At 46.7% G+C, this 9,233-nt stretch overlaps 1 long non-coding RNA gene and 1 other non-coding gene across 2 annotated transcripts; one reads left to right on the top strand and one right to left on the bottom strand.

Moving 5' to 3' along the window:
- Window positions 1–3,656: 3,656 nt before the first annotated feature.
- On the bottom strand, window positions 3,657–3,729 carry TRNAK-UUU. The gene has a single exon. It is a non-coding gene; the product is annotated as a tRNA-Lys (tRNA).
- An 804-nt stretch (window positions 3,730–4,533) lies between these two features.
- Window positions 4,534–9,115, top strand: LOC101757150. The gene is made up of 3 exons (XR_002678781.1): window positions 4,534–4,856; window positions 4,974–6,413; window positions 6,502–9,115. It is a non-coding gene; the product is annotated as an uncharacterized LOC101757150 (long non-coding RNA).
- Window positions 9,116–9,233: the final 118 nt, after the last annotated feature.

Genomic DNA, 9,233 nt, shown 5'->3' with positions numbered 1-9,233 from the left:
AAAAAAGAAAGGAGGCTAGGATTAAAGATGAGATTGATGTGGAGCGTCTAATCTTCATTTAGTGGATAGATATTCGACATATTCATTATGACCTCTCATCCTAAATCTTAGTACCGGTCAATTTTTAACCCGACACTAATGTTAGCTTTAGTACCGGGCCTAACAGATAGCCCCTGAGGGGACTCCCATGACCCCCTTTAGTACCGGTTGGGAGTCCCACCAGTACTAAATCCCCCCCTTGGCACTGCTCCTCCATGCGGGGATTCGTTCTTATCCCATCGCGCTTCCTCTCTCCTTCCTCTATCTCTCACTCTCCCTCCCACGTGCTACCTCTCTCCCTCCTCTATCTCAGCTCTCTCCCTCCACTTCTCTTGCCTCCCTTTCCCTCCCCCCTCCGCTCGCCCCTCACGGCGGTGAGGAGCGGTGATAGGGCAAAGTGAGGTGGCAGCAGCGGGCGGTAGGACGGGGCGGCGGCGACAGCGCAGGAGGGTCGAGGCGGAGCGGCGGCGACGGCGAAGGGAGCGGCGGAGGGAGCAATAGAGCGGAGCGGCAGGGCAGAGGCGGCAGGGCTGGTGGATGCGGCGAGAGGCGGAGGAGGGGCGGAGGAGGCCGGCGGAGGAGGAGGAGGAGGGGGCGGAGCGAGCGGCAGCAGCGGCGGAGGGGCCCGGCAACGGGGCGGCGGAGGAGGCGGAGGAGCGGGGCGGCGGCGGCGGGGCGATGGGGGGAGGATTTTGATTTTTGTAATTTTTTAATATCCTTTAGTACCGGTTGAAATAAAGGGACCCACTTCTAGTACCGAATTGCTAACACCGGTTGTGCAACCGGTACTAGAGGGGGTTCCCAACCGGTACTAGAGCCGTTTTCTCTAGGAGTGATTTGAGGGCATTAATAAATCTGGCAATAGATATCAAGACAGACCCTAAAATGAAATGATCCAAAAATGAATCGATGATGTGATCTGCCTCCGTTTTCAGCAGAGAAAGTCGGTCCTCTGCTCTGCAGAAAGCACATTGCGTTTGTAAAAGTGCTTGGCGCATTGGCTAACCTCAGTAACCTGAATGCACACAGGCTCAAACAGAAACGGAACTGTAAATAATGATGTCTCGAGCACAGCTCAGATCAGCTCCGAAACAGACCAATAGACGACCAATCATGAATCAACAGTGCATTTGCCGTGTGATTGAAGGAGTGGGACAATAAAATACTATTATTTACAACTTGGTCACTATATGATGGTTCTTTGAAGTTTGTAATAGTTGCAAAAAAAAAACCCGATGATGGTTAGTAAGATGCTCTATGGAATCTCAAAGACTAGGCTATGTTGTAGATGACGATGTCGTGGTCTTTCAAATCTATCTTTGAATAATATTATCTATAATTTTCAAGGTACATGTACTATTTTATATATTCTTTGTAGACAGGACTTTTCTTTTTTCTTTTTTACAAAAGCGAAATATGGGAAATGATGATTATTTCAGGACAACTTACAGTGCCACAACGGTTCTAAGTTTTTTCTTTGTGTCGTTGGGTAGATTTTTTATTTATTGGACTGTTAGAATGTCGTGACAAGCAAAACAAATAATATTGTGGCACAGTAGACCGTGAAGAGCAAAACAAGCTGGCACTATGAAAAAGAAGATTCCCCATCACATCAAACTTGCGGTACATGCATGGAGTACTAAATGTACACGAAATTAAAAACTAATTGCACAGTTTTGTTGTACTTTGCGAGACGAATCTTTTGAGCTTAATTAGTCAATGTTTGGACAATAATTCACAAATACAAATGAAACGCTACAGTGTGCTACAATGCTGGCACAGTAATTTTAGCACTTCAAATTTTGGCAACTAAACAAAAGGCCCAACTCGCCGACATGGCGGCGCTGGCGGCGGGGCCCCAACGCCACCGCGAGGCTCGCCGTCTCGGTGACCGGGCGCTACGTCATCACCAGTACGCACATCGCCGTCGTCGTCGTTGTGCACAGTCAAGTACTCACGTGTCACGTCATCACTGGTGTGGAGATTAATTATTGACGATCGAGATGACCTCTTCGGTTCGTGCAGGAACCGGGGAGATGGTCACTACGGGGAATGGAAGCTTTGCCCACTAAAACACTTGACAAATCCTTGCCGAGTGTAACACTTAGCAAAGGGCACACGGCAATAATTTTATCGGCACACTAACTTTGTTGAGTGTTTTTTATCGGGTGGAAAAAAACACTCGGCAAACATTTTTTTCAGAAAAAATAAAAAAATACAACACCACCGGCCGCCACAGTCGGCTGCCGCCCACCACCGAGCTGCCTCTCGCTGCCACCAAGCCCGCCACGCCACCACACCCGAGCTGCCGGTGCTGAAGTTGGGGCCCACCTCGACCACGACCACCTCGCTGCCCGCCATCGCGCCCACCACCATGAAGCCTGCGCCCACCCCGCGGCCGGCCATCGCGGCCACCACCATGAAGCCCGCGCCAACCTCGCGGCCGGCCATCATGCCCACCTCGCTGCCGGCCATCGCACCCACCACCACCACCCCGACGCGAGGCCTCACCCCGCGAGTCCCCGCCGGATCTGGGGAGGAGGGGTGGTGCGGCGGTCAGATCCAGGGAAGATGGGCGGGGCGGCGGTCGGAGAAAGGGAGAGGAGGGAGGCGCGGGGCGGGGCGGTGAGGAAAAAAGGAGGAGGGGGTGAGGCGGTGCAGGAAAAAGGAGGAGGCATCGTAGTTATAGGAAATTTTTTTTGCCGAGTGTTTTAGATCTGGGCACTCGGCAAAGTTTTTTTCTCATTTTTTCTTCTCCTTATCTTCCAGGAAAAAGATTTTATTTATTTTGCCAAGTGTATTTTTTTGACACTTGGCAAACCTACTCTTTGCCGAGTGTTTTTTTCTTGACACTCGGCAAACCTCCTGTTTGCTGAGTGTTTTTTTTTACCGAGTGTTTTTAGAGCAGCACTCGGCAAAGACCTTGTTCGCCAAGTGCCTGAGAGAATACACTCGGCAAACATAAAAATACTCGGGCAAATTTTCGTTTTTGGTAGTGGGTGACGTGCTCCAAGGAGAAGAACGTCGACCTCTTTGACGATGTGCTAGGCGGGCTGGGTAGTTCGGCATCATCACATGCCGGCGAGGGTGCGGTGGGTGCAGCTCCTTTACACCGACACGGCGGCACTGATGGGTGACCAGGAGCGGCTCATCGCAAAGCGCAGCACGATGGCGGGGATCATGGACTACGTTGAGGGTTCCGTGCTCACCGACTACTAGGACCTCATCGGGAGCTGGCGCTCGTAGCCGCTGTCGTCGTCCTTCTTCTTTGAGGGCGACGCCGCACTCGCCAAGGGGGCCGGCGGCGTTCTCTACCACCTCGAGGGCGTCGTCTACTACGGCGGCGTCCTTTTTTTTTGCAAAATCAACTGTGCTGGCGATTGATGTAACCACCCACCAGCACAGCCAGTAAAAATAAATTTTGGTGTAGTGGATTGTTCTGATCTTTTGACTTGCGCATGAACTATGAAGTATGTGTGTAGCTGTGTTGTCAAGGATAGGGATCTAGTGATGTTTGGGAGTACTGCAGAAGGTCAATTTTGACGTCTTTGCTGAAAGATGCAAAAAAAGCGGGGAAATGGCAACTAAAATACTAACATATTTCTCCAAGCGAGAACCGCCTGACCGTGGGGATAGAACCCACGACCACGTGGTTAAAAGCCACGCGCTCTACCACTGAGCTAGGTCGGCCTCACTAATTTTTTTGTCTAACAAAAGTAACAAGTAGGCATTGCCACGTAAAGTTTCTAAGCAGCCCATGTAGCAACTTCAGCCGTATACATGTAGTCCAACTAGAAGCAAAAGGAGACCCTTCCAGCAAGCTAGCAACGCAAACCCCTACCTAAAAACAAAAGCAACGAAACCCCCGCTGCTAGCGTTGCAATCGTAAACTGCCTGCTCAGGTTAAGTACGGATTCACCTTACATTAGCAACACTTACCATTTAGATAATGCAAATTATACAATTGAAAAAATCAAACTATGTTGCAGTTACTACTCAGTATCAGTTAATCAGTGAAAATACAAATATACAGAAAATCCAAATCCAAATCCCAAATCCCAAGAAATTTTGTTTTATTTTCGGGATCAGATGGTAAACGCTGTGAGTGCCCTGTTGTCGTAACAGGCTTATTTGGGGCAGGCACCCCTCTCGCAGTAAAATCGCGAGTTTTTACCACTCATCATGTCCCTTTAACTGCCTGAAGGATCATGTTTCAACACCGTGCACCCACCCACAGTTGTATAGCATTCCCCTGCTTGTCATCCTCAAACGCCACCCGATGTGGGACTAAACACCCGTTCCGTGCTAGACGAATTCGCTTCGTAACAACGGCGGACGGCAGGTGATTAACAGCTGAGTGGGCTTCAAAGCCTTAGTTGTTTCTCGTCTAGTTGGGCCTGGCCCACTCGATCTTTGGCAACCACGCCCGTGCATCGTTAGACACCCAAGCACCGCAGCCCGCAGGCCCACAGTAACGTCCTCCATTAACGGCAGCCGTCGAAATGCCGCCGCCGGCCGCCTCTCGGCCCTCCTCCGCCGGTGCGCGGCAGGCGGAGCGCTTTCTCCGGGCGTGCAGTTTCACACGCAGGCCCTGGTCGGTGGACGGTGGGTGCCTTCCGGAGTCCGGACGCCACCCTGGACACCGACCTCGTCCAGCTCTTCTGCCGCTGCGGGGCGCTCCATCGCGCATGCCAGGTGCTCGATGCAATGCCCTCGCCTTCCATGCACGCGTACAACGTCCTCCTGGAGGCGTATCCACCCGTCGCGTCGCTGCAACTACTCGCGCGCCTCCTCGCCGCGGAACACCGGCCCGGCAGGTATGCCATGCCAGCCGCCCTCCACGCGTGCGGCGAGCTGCGGGACGCGATACTTGGCGCCGCGTTCCACGGCTTCGCCTTCCAGCCTGGTTTGCTAACCAATGTTTTGGTTTCCAGCGAGCCGCTGGACATGTACGCCAAAGCTGGGATGTTGGACGACGGCATGACACTGAGAGTGTTCGACGAGATGCCTGAGAGGGACTCTGTCTGTTGTATGGTTACTGGGTATGCGAGGGCCGGGAGACCAGCGGAGGCATTGGATCTTTGCAGGAGGGGGCAGGTTGAGGCCATGAACATAGAGAATGATCTACATGCAGTGCCGAGTGTGCGCAATGTCTGTGCAAAGGAAGGGGACCTGATGAAGGGAATGGGAGATCCATGTCAGGATGGTGTGGTGCCTTGCTTTTGATTCGGACGTTGCTGTGTGGAATGCGTTAGTTGACATGTATGCAAAGTGTGGGCGTGTGGACGCCCTGCAGGCTGTATCTGCAGCCATGAAGGAGACTAATGTGCTGAGCTGGTTGACATTGATTTCTTGTTATGGTGTCCATGGCATGGGGAAGAAGCATTGAAGATTTATGACGATATGGTGTCCATAGGGGTGAAGACGGATTGTATCACGTTCACTTCCATCCTGTCCGGTTGCAGCCATTCAGGGCTTGTGAGTGATGGTCGGAGCATCTTTGAGTCAATGGGCAAGGTTCATGGTACCATTATGCATGTATGGTTGACCTCTTGGGGTGTGCTGGAGCCATTGAAGAAGCTGTCGAGTTCATAAGGAAGATGCCTATGGAGTCCGGTGCCAGTGTGTGGGGAGCGTTGCTCTCTGCTTGTGCATTCCATAAGAATGTTGATGCTGGGGAGTGAGGAGATGGCAGCTTATAGGCTGTTTTGAGTTAGAAGAAGGCAATGCTAGCAACTATGTTACTCTTGGTGGTATTTATGATGCAGTTGGTCGGTATGATTATGTTGCAGGCTTGAGGTCAAGGATGTGGGAACTTGGCATGGTGAAGACACCTGGTTGCAGTTGGGTTGATGTGAAGGGAAGAGCCTGTGCCTTCCACCAAGGAAGCATTCTATGCTTTCTGAGGAGGCGCATGCTCAGGTTTAGATTGGTTACTTGGGGATATGGGTGCTTCAGAATCAGAAGATGAATATCTGAGCTGTGAGCTAATTGGCACTGAATTTGTGATGGTCCAGTGTTGATAGAGTCAGTTTGGTTTGATGCAAAAGCAACTGATTTTTCTTGATTGCTGCTGTGCTTCAATAAAAAGTATGATATGCAGCAAAGAATTTCAATGTGCTGGTCTGCCAAGTGCTGGAGGACTTGGAACCATTAATGAACAGATCCAGAGTACCATGCTGAATCATGAAGTGCTTGGGTGGGAGAACGAAGGATGATTCATTCAAGGCAAGAAATTTCTGCTCCAATTTGGCTACACAACAGGTCGCGCAAACCAAGTGGTTCTTAACATTGTGATAAAATTAAAGGGAAGAGAACTGATAAACTTCTCCAAATAGCAGTTCACAATCATTCAATGAGTCAATTAGAGCAAGGTAATTCTGTATTCGCTAAGCAGTAGTCATAGTTTCGACCCTGTATTGAATTATGATTCATTACTAATTCCATCATTTGACGCACTAGGTCAATGTTACTTCTAGCCACCATGAGAAGTTATTATTCACAAGAGATGTGCAGAGTATCAATCCCTCCAAGCATAGAAATGAGTTCATGGGCCTTAGAGGGAATCATGCATTGTTTTTCAGTGAAGATCTGGGCATAAATCTAGAGAAAGGACTTTTTTTTTTGTCACAAACACATTATATATTGTTCACACACTTTGTTGTTGGCCAGTGATAACCAACGGGGCGGTCCAAAGAAGATGCAGTGTTCTATGTAAAAAAATAAAATAAAAAAAAAACTCGACCACAGGAGGAGACTCCCCCAGGCTTTGTTTTAAGAAGGTGCCAAGCTTCTCGCGGTGGATCGGTTAGAGTGTTGAACTCTCCGGGAATTGTTGAAACTTTTGATTCAGTTTTTATACATATGGTGTGGCCTTGCAAAAGCAAGGATGGAAAAGGTGCCAACCATTATCAACTGCAAATTGCTTAATCAGGCACCTTTTTGGCACCATTCAGCAGTGGCTTTCCCTGAATTCACTTCATGACAACCATTTAGTACTGCCAACACCAAATTATATGATTTTCTACATTTTTTTAATCTAAACAAATGATTAGTATGATTTATGGCTGGACAACTATTGAGTTGAAGAATATGCAACACAAACAATAGAAAATATGAGTCTAGAGTACTAAGTTCGCAATAAAGCATATGCGTATGTGTAATAGTAAATTTCGGAATTTTCTTTCGTTCGCCACTGAAATTACCAAATTCCATGAAATTTCAGCGAAATTTCACCAAAATTGGGAACCCTGCTGCCAAAAACAAGGATTGTTTTTCCCAGTTGTTACTGTCAGCTTTTGGCCTTCCGGGAGCATGGAGACATCCAGCTTCCATGCTATGTGCTCTCTCCAGGTATTAACCTATCATTTCATTGCATTCTCCATGCCCTCCAATGCAGATAAGCCTCTTATCATCTTACTCCAGATTCAGATTTACTTTCTGGACCATGTGTTGCACACTGATCATGCATAATTTATTCAGAAAAAGAATTCTAGTTATGGAAAGGAAATGCCTCTGCCAACTGAAACTGTTGTTAATCAAGCTTAACACAGCATTAAGAAGGTAACTCTACTGCAGAAGTTTGTATCTTGTCCTGACAATAGAACTTGTGGATCAAGATTCATGATGTTACATTCATTGAAAATAAGATTCATTGCTTACCATGTCCGGTATATCATTAGCAGAAATGCTAACCCCCAAGTACAAGAAGCATCATAACAGTTGGACGACCATTCTTTTCAATGAATGACCCTTTGCCATCCTTTCCAATGAACAAGTCTCCCATCCTTTTAATACTAGTGAAATGCAGCTGAGCTTAGAAAAGTGATTCCAGAATCCTGAACTATTTTGGCGTAGTTGCTGTGGCAAATTGCACAATGCCCCACACTTACTACTCTGACTTAGGTGCTTACACCAGTTGCTCTGTGTTCAATACTTCAGGATTGCAATCTGAGGATATACGTAAAGAAGATAAACATAATACTTGGAAGGTGTATTATCAACTGAGAATGTGAACATCTTGCTCTCGTTATGGGGGTTATTGAAGGTGTAATCTTCAAAATCACAACTTTGGCTGATTGCTAAAAATATTTCATCACAGATAGTGCCATGGACCAGAAATACCCATGATCTTCCTTCAACCTCATGGAACTCAATCAGCCTTGGTGAAACTTTTGAATTCGTTGTTCAAATTTATGATTCCTGTTCTTGTGGATGGATGGCACTTCTTTGACTTCCTTGCTCTTAATATTGATGTCCTGCAAAACAAATAAAGTCGATAGTTTAGACAGAATTCTAGTTCACTAAGGCTGGGGCTAAATCTGGTGCATCAATGTGCAAAGAATAAATACCAAAACAAAAAGGGTTTCAAAAGTTCCTGATTAATAATTACTGCTACTATATTTGTTTCGTTTAACAAGTTTGCTTTGAGTTGTGACATTGCAGTAGACATGGAATCCGGTGCAATGGTAGTAAAGCAGAGTATGTAGATGTCGCAACTCGAATATTTGTTGCTTGATTAGTTTTCTTCTTTCTTTTGTTGCTAACAAAAAGGGACAGGTGCCACTATTAGTTTTTTCCACCCAGACTTCATCTTATTGCTTATTGAATACTGAATGGTCGTCTCAAATGTGATAACGGAGTTACAAGCAAGGAGATCCACACATCTTTTGTATCAAACAATCTTGTAAGAGAAGCAAATAAGGATGCTATTTTTATGCAAAGATGACAAAAGCAGCAGTCTCAGTGTAAAAGTTTATGGAAACAGTCGATACTGTTGGCAGGGCATTCATCACCTGGTTAATGATTAAGTACTTAATTTGCAAAGATGTGGCATGTATAGAATAAAAGGCTGTCAAGTTCAGTAAAAGTGACCACGGGGTAAATCTTATGTGATGATATAACCTAATAATATTAACAATTCTATAGTAATTCCTATTTGAAAAGAAAGGTAGCCACTGTAGCATTGCAATAATCCTAGCACACATCAACAAATGAATTCACAGATTCATAATTTCATTGATAATGTCCATATTGATACTGCTAAAAAATTAGGATGTTCAAGGGTTCCAGTTAATTGCAGCTTTTTTTTTTGTTTCTTTACACAATTTCATTGGAATTGTAAAATCACAGTAGAAATGAATGAATGCAGGCAGGAGCAGTAAAGCATTGTATGTAGCATCTAGGAGACTGTT

This window comes from Setaria italica, chromosome VIII (genome assembly GCF_000263155.2).
Source record: "Setaria italica strain Yugu1 chromosome VIII, Setaria_italica_v2.0, whole genome shotgun sequence".
Lineage (NCBI taxonomy): Eukaryota > Viridiplantae > Streptophyta > Magnoliopsida > Poales > Poaceae > Setaria > Setaria italica.
Note: the sequence above shows the minus strand (reverse complement) of the source record. Positions and strands in the feature narration are given on the sequence as shown.